The 14,630-nt window shown below is 41.5% G+C and overlaps 1 protein-coding gene across 9 annotated transcripts in view; it reads left to right on the top strand.

The window, feature by feature from the left end:
• FAM83H (family with sequence similarity 83 member H) overlaps positions 1–14,630 on the top strand; it is a 1,342,513-nt gene that overhangs the window by 423,035 nt on the left and 904,848 nt on the right. The window lies entirely within an intron of this gene.

The following is a 14,630-nucleotide window of genomic DNA, read 5'->3' as shown; positions in this document are numbered from 1 at the left end:
CCCACAGTGTGAAAGTAGCTGACTCCAAGACAGGCTGCCAACCAGTCACGAGTGGAGTCCCACGGGGTTCAGTCCTGGGTCCTCTCCTGTTTGGTATCTATTTCTCAGAAGGCCAGGCCAACATGAAGGAACTCTGGCTGACAAAGTCCACAGACTGTTGCAAGTTGGGAGCTATTATTAACTCCCCAAGTGATGTTGATATCTTACAGAAAGGCCTCGCTGAGACCGACGACTGGTGTCAGAACCTGGCCTTAAGCTCAATGTCAAAAAATGTGTCATCCCCTTTGGGAAAAACCCAGTTCCCATGAATTACCACATCAATGGTAGTCCACTGAACACAGGTTCATAGGTAGGTACTAGGCTATTGGCCCTAGGGCCTATACAAGCCTAGGCAAAAAGGTACCCTGGCTATCGCCACCCAAGAAAATTATTTTCCTGTGCCCCTGTCAAGCAGAACCACAGAAGTGATCCCCAGGGTGAATTTCCTATTACCCACCCAATCATCAATATTTTTCTTGAAGAGTGCTAATGAGGAGCTCTGTTTGACATAGGTAGTCTGTTCCAGAGTATGGGAAGTCTCTGGGACAGGAATCTATCCCTCCAGCATGTTCTGTTTATTGTGGTGACAAGGTTTAGGACCCTAGAGCGTGTAGTTCAGATTGATTGGGATTTCTTTAAGTGGAGCATGTCCAACAGCTCTGGGTTTGACATAGCTTTGTATGTTAGGCAGAGATTGCCTCTGAGTAGGTGATATGCGACAGAGTAAAGCTGGAGTTTTTTGAGTCTGTCTGCGTAAGACATCTGTTTGAAGCCAGTAATCCTCTTTGTGAGGTATTTTTGTGGCCTTTCCAGTTGTAGATGTCTTGTGAGGTACATACCAAAAGGGGTGTTGTACTCTATAATGGGTCTACTGAGTGATGAGTAGAGGGGAACAATGACCTTTTTTTTCTGGATGAGAAACCTTTTGTGAGGAGATGTGCCATGTAGAAGGATTTCCTGACCCCTGTGGCGATGTGATTATCAAAGGAGAGACTACTGTCCACCTGTGTCCCAAGGTCTCTTATCACACTTTTGGTGTTAAGTAGACTACCACCTATGTGGTAGTTCATGGGTACAGAGTTTTTACCAAAGGGGATGACTATGCACTTTTCGGCATTGAACTTGAGACCATGGCTTTGACACCAGGCATCTGTCTCAGTGAGGCCCTTTTGTAGGATGTCCACATCGTTAGGAGTTTCGATTATGGCTCCTAGTTTGCAGTCATCTGCAAATTTAGTTAGCCAAAGACCACCTGTGTTAGCCTGTACTTCAGAGAAGTAGATACCAAACAGGAGAGGACCCAGGACTGAACCCTGTGGTACTCCACTTGTCACTGTTCTGAAGTCATTGTAAGAGATCTGGGAACACAGGTTGACAGAAACCTCACTTTTGACTGCCACATTGCCACTGTGGTCAGAAAGTTCTATGTGGCACATCTCATTACTAAGGATTTTGCATCCAGGAAGAAAGAGGTCATTGTCTCCCTCTACTCTTCCCTCATTAGGCCAATCATTGAGTACAATGGCCCATTTGGCATGTATCTCACTAAACACCTGCAACAACTGGAGAGGCCGCAAAAGTACATCATAAAGAGGATCTTAGGCCTTAAACATTTGTCTTGTATGGACAAAGCCAAAAAACTCCAACAATTCTCTGTCTCATATCACCTACTTAGGTGATCTCTGCTTGATTTACAAAGCCATGTCTGCCCCAGTTCTGTTAGGAATGCTACATCTAAAGAAATCCCAATCCCTCTGCACCACACGCTCCAGAGACCTCAACCTCATTACCGGAATCAACAGAATATGCTAGAGGGACAGGTTCATAACCCAGAGACTGCCCGTGCTATGGAATAGACTTCCCCTACATGTTAAGCAGAGAACCTTACTGGCCCTCTTCAAGAGAAATCTTGATGAGTGGATGGGAAATAGAAAATTCACCCTGGGGATCACTCCAATGGCTCTACTCGACAGAGGCACTAGGAACTAAGGTCAGGTGGCACGATGCCAGGGTAATCCTATGGGCTAGGCTTGTAAAGGCTCCAGGGCCATTTGCCTAGTACACACTTATGAATCTGGGACTGTGCTGAAGTTCATGTATGCATGTCGGATGTATAGTGGATCATTGGGGCCATCTGATATCACATTTTATATTTATCCTCTGTTGACTGGGTTAATCCCATTAGGCTGGGTGGCCTCTTTTCAGGGTACACCGAAGGTGGTATTGGTATTCCTAAGCAAATTTGGTTAGGATGTTGAGAGAAGTGTCAGTGGTGCAAGAGCTAGTACACTCACCTTGGGTGCAGAAGACTGTGGGTTCCATTTCCATACCTGGTAGATGTGTTGCTGGCACTGTAGTGCAGCATGGAGGGGATGCTGCACTCTTGACGGTGTCATCTTTCCCCTGAGATATTACGCTCAGGCCTCATCTGCCTGAGGGGGAGTGGTAGCTCAGGTGGATGTAAAAGATCCTAAGGCATCTTTCAAAAAGAGTAGAGGAAGGTCCATGATGCTCTGGCCAAATTTCCCCTAGCAGTATTAATACCACCTCGAGTCTTCCCTGAAAACAGACTACTAACCCAGTTAACAAAGAATAAATAAAAAAAAAAAAAAAAAAAACTTCCTCTACTCATTCCAGTCGGTGTCATTGGATCTTTTGTAAACCTACCTGAGCTACCGTCAGGTCAAGCAGATGGGACCTCAGTTTAACATCTCATCCAAAGGATGGTACACTCAGGCGTGCAGCACCTCCACACCATGCTACTCTGCAGTGTTAGTATCAGAAAAGTAATCCTACTACCTGGTAAGGTAACAGAACCCTCAGGCTTCTGATATTCCTGCAGCAAAGGCAAGAGTGCTACCTGCTGAACTGCTGAGACACAACTTTTCAACTCTGATTGCTTGTTTTTTTTTTTTTTTCACTAATTTCTTCAGCTGGCTTTGCTCGTACCTCTCCCAAAAATTTTATTTTTATTCATTTGTTACATGAGTAATCTCACTGGGTACAAGCCCCTTGTCAGATACCACCTGACTTACTTAGCCATACAGTAGAGAGTCTGAGAATGAGGGAATCTGACTACAGGATGAAGTGTATTACCAGTTTAGAATAGTCAGATGGTTTCAGACTTTCTCTATTAAGAGCAGGTTACCTGTACTAGCAGAGGTGTAGCCAGAAAATTGCATTGTCTGCTCACAAACGCTATTTACTGCCCTGCCAACCCACCTGGCATTAAAAAAAATGAACCTCTGTTTCAAAATGTTGCCCACCTTGCAGTTAATGAATAAAAATGTTCACATAATTCTCAGGTTTTCTCTCTAAAACTGTTTGCTTATTAAAAAAAAAAAAAAATATATAGTTAAGCTGTCTAACTAAGCAGGTTAGCTAACAGTTTTTAGAGGCATTACTTAAGACAACTGTAAAGTACAAAGAGTATGCCTAGTTACCTTTGTGTGGTAGATGTTTGGAGATGCCATGATACTACTGAGGGGAGAAGTGTGCTCACTGCGAAAATCTAGAAGTCTAACACTTCCAGGCAACGACTTTTCCAGTGTGTTTGTATACAGAAAACCTCCCGAAGGGTGAACAGTTTAATGCTTCTGGCAGAATTAAAAGAACTAGGATCCACAGCAAAATTAATGGAACTAGCATGTTCATGGTAGAATTAAACAAGTCAAGAGCCCCATAAATTGCTAGATTCATAGGCCTTAGCAGTATTTATAAATTCTGAGATTTCCAGCAGACTTTGAGATCAGAACTCCCAGAAAGATTAAAAATGTCAGGGACAGAGCAGAATGGGCAAGTCAGGCAGCCCACAACAGACCTAATAATGTCAGAAAGCCATGCACAGAGTCCGTGTCCAGTTAGATAAATAAGTTTCAACTAAAAGAAATGAGTTTGGCAAAATAGGATTAAAGATGGTAAATGGTCCTAGATGAGTCAGGAGACAGTCAGAGAGGCATTATAATATGAGTGCATGATTCAGGGGCTCCATTTTTGTTAAAACAGTCAGGGCTCCCAAAAAGATTCATTTATTCAGCTGATCTATATCAGGATTGAAGAAGTCAGATGACTGTAGTGCAAATCAAAGGGACATAGCAAACTGAAAAGAATCGAGCTCTATCACTTTAAGTATAACAAAGAAGCTCTAGCTGGATTAGTTTAGATGATGGGCAGAAGAGTTAACTGAATCAGTAGATATGTACTAGCATTAAAGGAAATGGGCATCATTGTGTTAACTCATGCACCAAAGTTATGACATCAACACAGAGAATGACATCAACGCATGAATAAATGAACCAAGGAATCTCAACAAGATTGTTGGACTTTGGGAGCCTGCAACAGATTTAATGAAATTACTGAACACTCTTCCACTGAGCCTGCAACAGATTTAATGAAATTACTGAACACTCTTCCACTGGCTAACAAGTTGCCACACATATCTAGGCCTGTCCTGTGTGTTGCCACATTGAATTTATTTTTCAGTATAATCAGAGATGTAGATGAAGTGTACAAATACAACAGAAGTGCTTATGCTTTGGATTCCATTCCATTGCATCTCCGGTTATGAATCTGATTGAAATACACAAAATGGCATACTAGCTTTTGTTTTCTTAGGTTACTTCAACTGGGCATTGCCTCTCTTCATCAAGCAGCCTGGGGCAAAATGCTCGCTGCATGCAGACATATATAGTCCAAGAGCAACAACTAAAAAGTGGCAACATAGTAGCTTTTACTTGATAAGACTCATTGACTCAGACGCAGACGCAGCTGTCAATCCGTGAAATATTTTGTACCAGTTTCTGTCTTCTAAACAGAAGTGTTGACAAAATGAATAATGACTAATAACATAGGATATCAATAACTGAACATATAGTGGTGGTCATATGAGAGTTAACAGGGAAATGCCAGCCAATGCATTGGTTCAAAAATTATCAAAGTAATCCCAACAGTACTGAAGGAAAAAAGGCCAACAGCGTTTCATAGCTCATTCTGGGATTATTTTGGATGCTTATTCATTGTATTGACTCAGTCATTCTTAGATTACCTACTCAGTCCAATTCAGAGGCATGGAAAAGCCTAAGCCAGCATTAGGTGGGCATGAGGCAATGAAAGTAATTTATACTGGGATTTAACTGGGCATTTGAACTGATGAAAAGAAAGAAAGGGTTCATCAGTAAGGTAGTTGCTAGCAAGTGCTGCAAATGCCGGGCCTAGTTTCCAGTTAAGTGGTTGATACGCCATCAGAGCTTGAATATTGAGGATGTAGGTGTAACCCCCCCATGTACTTCACATTAGTTATCTGTTCAAATAAGCGTTCTTACATATGTAACCACCACCATGTGGTGTCATTTTTCCGTTGACTTTTTGTGCAAAGAAGCATTACTCTGTTTATATATTATTACCACCACCACCATTTTTGTTATACCCCTTCTAGTGTACGTACTAGAAAGGTTTGCAGACATTAACCCGTACCTGAAAGGTATTCTGCTGGAGCAACAGAAAAATGTATTAATTCGAAAGGTTGTAAATGCTTTACCCATATTCACCCTGCTCACTGCTTGTAACACCAACCTAATACTAACCAATAAGCACATTTATAACTCTGTCCTATCCTTGTGAGCATTACTTTGCCACTACAAAAAGCCAACTGCCTACTCACTACAGGTATAGCCACTGTCCCTTTATCCAGCCACACCTTTAAAATTCTGTGTGAACACTACTGCCCTCCCTTGGATATAAAGTGAAATTAAAACATTCACAACACTCCCTGCAAAATCAATATGATAACACCCTTACACTGGTGGGGCCTCTAACTGGGCATCAAAGAAAGAAGGTTTAATAAAATTGCTCCAGTCAGCTGGAACAGCCTACCACAAGAGGCACAAGTTACTAATTACAGGGCTTTAAAACCTCCATCCATGAGACTACTTAACAGAAATGTACAAATGCATCTGTAATCTAGACAAAGGACTATTTTACAAAGTGCACTGTGCAAATCTAGTAATGCTTCTTCCTAAGTAGACTGCATAGATCAAAGTGATGATGCACATGTGTAAATGAAGCTCTCTACACATGTGATAAACCAACCTATCTATGCCATTTCCCTTATCCTTCTGTCTCTCATTAGACTGTAACTTCCCAACACTTGCTTCTCCCTGCATTCAGCTTCTTTCCCCGTACTACTGTTAAGTTATGCTGCAGCGGCTAAAATTGTCTTCTCACAACAAGAGGATTTCCAGTTAGATTCTCTGCTGGGGTGCCTTCTGTGCGGAGTCTGCATGTCCTCCCTGCATTCGTGTGGGTTTCCTCTGGGTACTTCGGTTTCCTCCCACATTCCAAAGACCTGCATCTGGACCATTTCTCCCTGGGCCTCTACTGAAAATAGGCTCTGTCCTAGTCTGACTTTCCCAGTCAACAAATGTTAAATAAAAGTAAATAAATAAAATAGGAATTCTTTCTCTGCTGTCTACTGCAGTCATACCTCAGCCTTTTGGTACAAGAAATCTGGGCAAAGCCTAAAATAATAGAGGGGCAAAGACCCAAAAATAGGGACAGTTTTAAAATAAAGTTGATGGACTAAAAGGTTTTGCATTAGCATGTATTTTCTGAAGAATATGAAGTCTGAAATTCAATTGCATCTCCTTATTTAGTGAGTTCAATCCCCACTGATTTGCTAGAAAACCACAGATTGTATGAGGAGCAGACCAAACTGATGAGGAAAAATCTGGTCATTTTGTGAAAATGTGAACAGTTTAAAGGTATGACTGCAGTCATGACAGTGTAATTGTATCTTAAGTTTGCCTTTATACAAATATTTGTTCAATTAGTATAGTGTTTGTAAGTCCACATGTGAGATGCTGCTCTTCTGTTTGTCTGCAGTTGTAATGAGCACCAGTTCCACCACAAGATGAAGTACATTGTATATAGCATATACTTGCTAGGTGTTCGTGCTCCTAGGTGGTGAGACATTTCCCTGCACTACATTTGGTTGGAGTCATATGGCTGAAGTGACATTCAGCTGCAGAGATGTGGCTGTGTCAAGTTCCCTGCAAGTTAAGAGAAGCACATAGTGCCATGCCCGCATCTTCAGTAAACAAGTGCATGTGGGCAGGGGAAGTAATGCGTATTTGGCTTGGTGTACAGTACATGTTTAAGTATATACAATGTGTAGAAGCATGCTACAACATGGAGAAAATCTTGTATGCTGCTGTAGTCATACTTGTGTTCCATTTTGTTTTTTGGCTAATGTTCCCCCAAACATTATGAAGGAGTTAATAATACACACACACACCAGTTGTAAAGGCACTGCCCATTCTGCACTGCATTTTTATGGCCCTGACATGCCCACTGGGCTGCGTGTTGATACCGGACATACTGCCTGCTGTCTCTTAGTGCTTTGGGTGGCCATGGACATTATTTTCCTGCTGTGTATCTGGTTGTTGTAGCTGTGGGCACAGGCAAGATTTCAGCTATGGAGAGGCCTTCATCTAAATAGCATAAGAGGGCTTTTCACTTTGAACTTATCACTTCAGTTGCATATTCCAGTGCGTACCTAAGCGGTGCAAATGTAGTGGGCCTTTGTAATAGTGCTTCACATGCTGATGTGGATATTGTAACTGCTCAAAAGGTCCTGCCTCCTTTGTAAGCAATTGTATCAGATCTAGTACAAGTGATATAAGCGAGGGAGGCGCTGGATGATGTGTCCAGTGGAAGAACACAGCCAGATTGTTAATGGGTGTGTCTTTTCAGCTGTGGTATAAAAGTTGGAAAAGAGAAGATTTCTTTTAGGTGTGTATGTGTGTTGAGGGAGATGCCAGGGTTTGGGTGCTGAAACAGAGAGGGAGTGGTCAGTACAGTGCAGTTTGGTTTGGGGGGGGGGTTGGAATGATGGACTCAACTGGGAGAGTTGCTGAGGCTGTAGGGGGTGGTTTTATTATGGATCTTGGCAGGAAGGCACCTCACTGAAGCAGTTTGAAAAGGAGACTCTAGGAGTAGCTCAACTCTGTAGGTGACTGGAAGCTGAATGGCTTTGGAGAAAGGTGGTGCAGTTGTTACTTGTGGTGGAGGGAGTTGGAAACAAATTAGCAGATTTTGTTTTCAGTGTACTTGTAGAGTGAAGGAGTTTTTAGATACTGGGGCTATGACACAGGGCCTGTATTAAAGTTGAGCAAGGAGGACTCCTTTGCCCACTGCAACTCTAGGTGGTTTGGAGAGAAAAGGGGATATTTCCCAGGACCAGAAGAAGAGAAGAGTTTATCTTTTTCCTAGTGGTTTCGTTGTGGTTATGGAAGTTAAGTGACTGGTCTAGCCATAAACCTAGGTAGTTAAAGGATGTAGTTTTGTGTTGGGGTACCGTTGAGATCTGCGATGCTGAAATTTTTTCATCTTTTTTTTGAGAGTCCAAATTTATTTATTTATTTATTTTTGAATGAGTTTAAGAGCAACTCATAATGTTTTAACCAGAATTAAGTAACGCAGGGTGAAATTGAAATTAGACCTGTGTCCAGAAACCCTTCTTTTCTTCCTTTTTTCCCCTGCCACAGATTATGAAATTCGTGTCAGATTTTTACCTCTTCAGATGTCACGTTGTTTCAAAAAGAAATCTCTGTGTACATGACCTAAGCGTAGACGCACCGTTTGTTCTCTTTATTTCTTGACATTCGCCACTAGCTAGAGTTTTACATCTCGAGATTGTCTTGCTGAGATCTGCTAAGAGTAAGTATTAACTATAGTGAAACTGTTCCAAGGAGTTCATGTTTTAGGTAAATCTTTAGGTGAAGAACAGGGGTGAGTTAGTTGCATTGCAACATTATATAAAAATAACTGATCAGTGGCAAAAAATGAGATCATTTAAGTGTTGTGTTTGTGCATAATGTAACAATAGTTTGAAAAATGAATACTGCTTGTCTTACATTTTCTTTGAAGTGACAACTTTGTGCCATAGATAAATAAGGCTGTCACAGTGAGCTAACAAATTTGACACCTCAGGAAGAATATAGGGAAGTTGAAGGTCTGGCAGTTGTTTTAAAGACTACAGGTCTGACTACTCCAGATGACCCTGCTATTTTATCCCTCCTGCTTTAACGAGGGATTATATGTGTAAATCAGCCTGGAATTGGCACAAACCTAGGCCACAGGGCCGTTCAGTGAAAAAGGAAGAAAAACTGAGACACCTAGATGCTGTGAAGTTACTGAATCATAGCACTGTCACTGTGTATAAACAAAGAATACTTCATTATGTTTGAGGAGTCATGTAAATTGGGTCATGTAAATTGGGGCACACTGCGCTGTGTGTGAGAACAAAATCCTATCAATGTGTCAAGCTTTATAATTTGTGGTAAAAGAAATTAAAATAAACTGTTGCAGTGATTCTGATGCATAAGTTTAGCACACATTATCAACGTATGCCGAAAATGAGTTTATAGGGGGTGATAGTTGTAGCTTGAGTGGCATTTTCCTTTAAAATACAAAAAGCAGTTTTCCTTAAGGGTGTATTGTAAATTCCTCCTCCTGTCTTGGGTAATACCCAAAACTTTCCATATGCTTCTAAGCTCCACACTGCTCAGCTATAGATCTGATTTATAATCACTGGCTTACCATGAATTTCCCCTTCCTCAGATTATGCCCAGTGACTGTCAGTGTAATTTTACTAACAGAATTTAAAGCTAGACCACAATTACTTTGCACTGACTGACACAAGATTTTCAGCAAGAGAAAGGTCTTTAATGTATACTGACACCCTTAAGTCAAACCTAACAAAGTAAGAACATGCATTACTGTTTACCTTTAAAATGAACCAGCCTTTACATTTTCAAATGGTAGCAATTAGTTCAAAGATGTCACCTTTCCAAAGGCATACGTCTCGTAGTTCAGTATGCAGGCAGAATGTATCAACCCTTTAAACAAATAATTCATCAGCTACGTCATTTAGAGATTAACTATACTTGTTATTTGAAAAAAATAGTTAAAAACATTAGTTTCCCAACTAATTATGCAAGCAGTAAAAGATTGCACCAGAAATTAAAAGAAAAACATCCCAAAATGACAGAAGATGGTCAGAAAAATTTACATAACATATCTTCTGGCTAAACTATATGCTTTCCCTTGCTGTTTCTGGCTTTCCAAATGAAAATGAAATGTCCAAGTCCTTATAGGAGATATATTGTTAGCTCTTTCCCAAGAATATACTTCAGCAGCCAGAGCTGCTCCTGTTACCTTCTGTAACTGTTATCATTTTGAATTGACAAACCAGCCCACTATTCTAAGACCCAAAAGCACAATTTCTTGTGGGTTTAGTTTGAGTTTAGATGACGACATTCATTACTTCACAGTTACATATCCAAGAGGAAAGGGTAATGTTAAGCAAGCCAGAGTCCAAACAGCAAAATCATCTGACCTAATTCAGCCAACTTTCAGGCAGTAGACTGTAAAATATGGTGCACATCTGCAAGTCAAGAAGTAAGGTTCTATTTAAAGTATTTCCACAGTGGTAATGCATTGATTTAGAGACCTGAAAGGGGCTGCTTAAATGAGGAGTCTCCTCTCACAACTTGAGGAATATGAGTATCTAATCGGCACTAGGCTATGGGAAGAAAAAATCTAAAAAAAAAGAAATCTAGCTGTTCACTCGGCTATGATCCAGTGGTATTGGAGATTTTACTGGTTGTTAGCATTTTCATGCATTATGTTATCTTGAGTGACACTGGGGTTCCGTAGCTAGAATTGCTGTCTCCCAGCACTTGGTTTTCTGATTCATTTCCTGCTTGGAGTACTTACTAAGTGTAGTTTGTATGCCCTTTCTATGCTTTCATGGGTTTTTAAGCAGGCCCTCTATTTTCTTCCTGCATTCTAAAGACAAAAACTGATAGGTGGATTTGTGATGGTTTGCATTCCAAATGTGTTGAATGTTCTACAGAAAAGTTGCATTTTACCCAACACTGGTTCCATGATTTGCTCTTATTTTATTCTGGACTAGGCCACTGCTCCCATGTGACCCGGAGTAAGTAAGGCAGGTATTGGGCAGTGAATGACTAATAAAATATTTAAAGTTTTCCATGAAGTCATGGTTCAAGTAGTAACTCCTGAAATTAAGTCAGTCATGCCCAGCACCCTTTGTGATGTAATGCTCTGGTTTCTCAGGCAATTAACTCATTAATATTTGTCTTGTTTGATCTTTGTTGTGTCTTGTGCATCTGTCCTAGTATTCCAACATTACTTCAGTCATTACTAAATGGTTATGTGACTTGCTCACCAGGCAGCCTAAAATGATCATTCTTTTTAGCGTCTGTCTATAAAGAGTGTTCACGTGTGCTCCCTGCCTGTCTTCAAGAACCTCCCCGTTCTCATGGCTTAAAGAAAAAACAGTGCTGTTACCAGTTCTCTGCTTAGTTACGTTGGGAATTGTGGGGAGAATTTTCAAGCCTATGCGTTGAGAGACTGAGATCAGGTCCTGGCCACTTCTGTGGGCTGAATCTGATCAAGGTTTCGGATTTTGTACATGCCAAACAGTAACATTTTTGTTAAGTTTCTGATCTTTTAAGAGAAGTCCATAGTTGTAAATTTTTTGTAGACACCTAGGTGAAGTGGTGTGGCACATTCAGTTTATATATTCCATTCGGTGTAAACCTGTCAAGGTCATTCAGAAGTCTAGGAAACAATTTTTCTAACACATTTGGTCTTTCTCTAAAACATAGATTCTTCCTTTTGGCCTTCTTTTCAAAATTCTGTAACTATCTCAAGGTTTTTTTCATGTAGTAACAAAAAAATCATATTTAATTGCCTTTTTGAATGGTATTTAAATGGGTTTGATTTTGCACAAAGGATCTCTGTGTGTCTTCCTACATTTTAGCTTTAAAATAATTATTAATTTCTCCCAGTCTTTCTTAGTTAAAAATTATTATTTTTTAGTATTTTATTGTGAAAATAGCTAAGCCGGTTTAAGAAGGCAGCAGCTGTACCTGTCACTTTAGCAGTGGGACTGAATAAGGAATGAGTGTGCAGAAGCCATGGAGAATGACTTTTGAAAGACCTTAGAGAGGTTAAAGCAAACTTATCTGATACTTTAGAAGGTAAGAGCAGAACATTACCCAAGTTGTTTTCAGCAAGACTGGGGAAACATTAGCTTCAACAGGAGGTATTATTGGGAGGTGGTAGGAACAGTCTGAGGAAGATGGCTCTAGAAGGAGATATTGAGATTAGATCCATTTCTGAAGATGCGCTCAATGAAGTGATTGAATAGCTTATTATTGCCTAGGCTGTGGAGGTGAATGAAATTTGGGTTGAAATGCTGAAACTGGTAGATGATGGGGTGTTGTGGTTAATGTGTTTTTTAAGTGGTGTATGGAAGGCAGGGCCAGTAGCTCTGGTCTGGCAAACCGGGGTGAAGGGGTCAGGAGGATGTGCTGCAGCAACAGAAGGATTGATGGTCCTTGGCTGCCCTTGGAAAGTCTATATCAGGATGCTGGAAAGGAGGGATGGTCAGATAGATGACCCTCTGATTCAAGTGGAGTAAATGCAGATGTTCATCGTGTTACCCTGCTGCAGTCATCACACTTGGGTTATCCTGTAGTCAGGCGTTCCCGCAGTCGGCCGGAATTCCAAAGTCTTGGTCCGGCGTCGGTTGCTTTTTCCCTGACGTCAGTGCGCCAGGGTATATATATATATATATATATATATTGCATCTGACGCCATTTTCTCCAGTCTTTCTTGCCGCGCGGTGCCCGAAGCAGAAGCAGTTTGCAAGTGCCGGTCGGCCGACACCTGAGATTTTCGAAGTCGAATTTCAGATCCGAAGTCTTCAATAAAGCTAAGTACCCCGTTGGGGAAACTTTTCTTGCCTCCAGACCGATGTCAGAAAAAGTTAACAATTGTATTTCTTGTGGGAAGCAAATACCTCATAAGGATTTTCATTCTTACTGCATACCTTGCCTAGGCCCAGACCACGACGTCACTGGTTGTCATTTTTGTGCTAGGTTTAATAAGCGTACTATAAAAAGATGCTTTGATTTCGCATGACACTACTTCGGTAGAAAATTTAACTACACAATGCCGTCGGAGCAACAGACTACCAGCGTGCACTAAAAACGCAAGGATAAGGACAGGCAGCCTAGACCCAAGCCAGACTCCGAGACGAAGCCCCTGACTACTGCAGATCTGGAACCCGAGTCCGCTTCAGAGCCTTTGGCGGAGAGTGCTAGGCTGACGCAGTCATTTTGTTTAGCCCCTACCGACGACACTGCAGAAAGAGATGTTGGTGCTACAGAAACACCTTTGGTTTCTGAAGGCGTTTTCAGACAGACGCTCACCATAAAAACGTATCCTAAGCTTAAGACTCCTATTAAACCTAAAAAGACTGCACTTCAGTCTCCAGTTCAAGGCCCCATGCCTAAGAAACAGATGCTCAAAATGGCTGAAGATTGATCTCTTTAATCAGGGGTTCCCAACCCCCACCCGACAAAAGGCCTAGACAAGAGGAAGATTATGCCTCCTCTGATCAAGTGTCTATTTCCTCAGGCTCCTGTGAGGACCAAGATTACTCCTTCTCCCCTTATGAAGATTCTGATGCTGAGGATTCTATTCCCTCAGCTTCTCCTCCTGAAGACTACTCCTTTGGTGAAACTTTACACACTATGAGGGAGCATTTTCACTGGAAAGGTCAGGACTACTCTGACTCAAAGAAAAGGCTCAGAGAGTTTCTTTTACTCCCCCAGCATAGACCACTTGCCATCCCCCCAGTTTTAGACATTGTGGATGATGTTTACTTAGAATCCAGTTTGAACCCAGATTCTCTGCCTCCTGCTCCAGCCAAACCTGACAGATACTATAGAGTGCCTGATTCCCACAAATTCCTTTATAAAAGCCCTGTTACTGATAGACTATCTCCCAGGGTCCCAAAGGGGCTAAGGCTTCTATGGCAAAAAATCCTGTACCCACTGAAAGAGACTCCAGAGCACTAGACAGGTGGGGGAAAAAGGTTTACACCTCAGCCACTCTAGCTATGAGGGTACTAAATTGCCAATTTCACATGCTAAAATATCAGCAATTTGTAATGTCTCAGTTGAAACAAAAAATGAGCACACTCCCTCAACAGTCTGAATTGAAAGAAATGCAGGATCTGTTGCATGCAACTGAACAGGTGGGCAAACCTACTTTACAATGTGGGTTTGATTCTTTGGATTCTTCCTGCAGAGCAGCTGTCACTGGGTCTGTTATACGTAGGCATGCTTGGTTAAAGGAACAAACTCTGCCTGATCAGGTTAAAGCAAAGCTTCTAGATGCTCCCTTACAGCAGGATGTTCTTTTTGGAGTTAAAGCAGAACAAGTCTTAAAGAAAATGGAGGATAAGGAAAAAATCTATGCAGACAGTCAAAGATTTTCTACAGGTACAGCCCCCTCGCTTCAACAGAAATTGGCCAACAAAAAATTGGTCCTTTCCGGCTACTGACAGACCACAGAGGGGTAAATACAGACGTCCAAGAGGCAGAGGCCAACCACAAGCCTAATACAAACCTCGACAATGGGGCACTGCAACACAGAAGGGAGGAGAAGACAGGTCCCAAACTACCAAAAGGCAAACTCAATGACTTGCACCT

This window comes from Protopterus annectens, chromosome 3.part1 (genome assembly GCF_019279795.1).
Source record: "Protopterus annectens isolate FY-2018-M chromosome 3.part1, PAN1.0, whole genome shotgun sequence".
Lineage (NCBI taxonomy): Eukaryota > Metazoa > Chordata > Ceratodontiformes > Protopteridae > Protopterus > Protopterus annectens.
The sequence above is the reverse complement of the archived record's forward strand: the minus strand, read 5'-3'. Positions and strand labels throughout refer to the sequence as shown.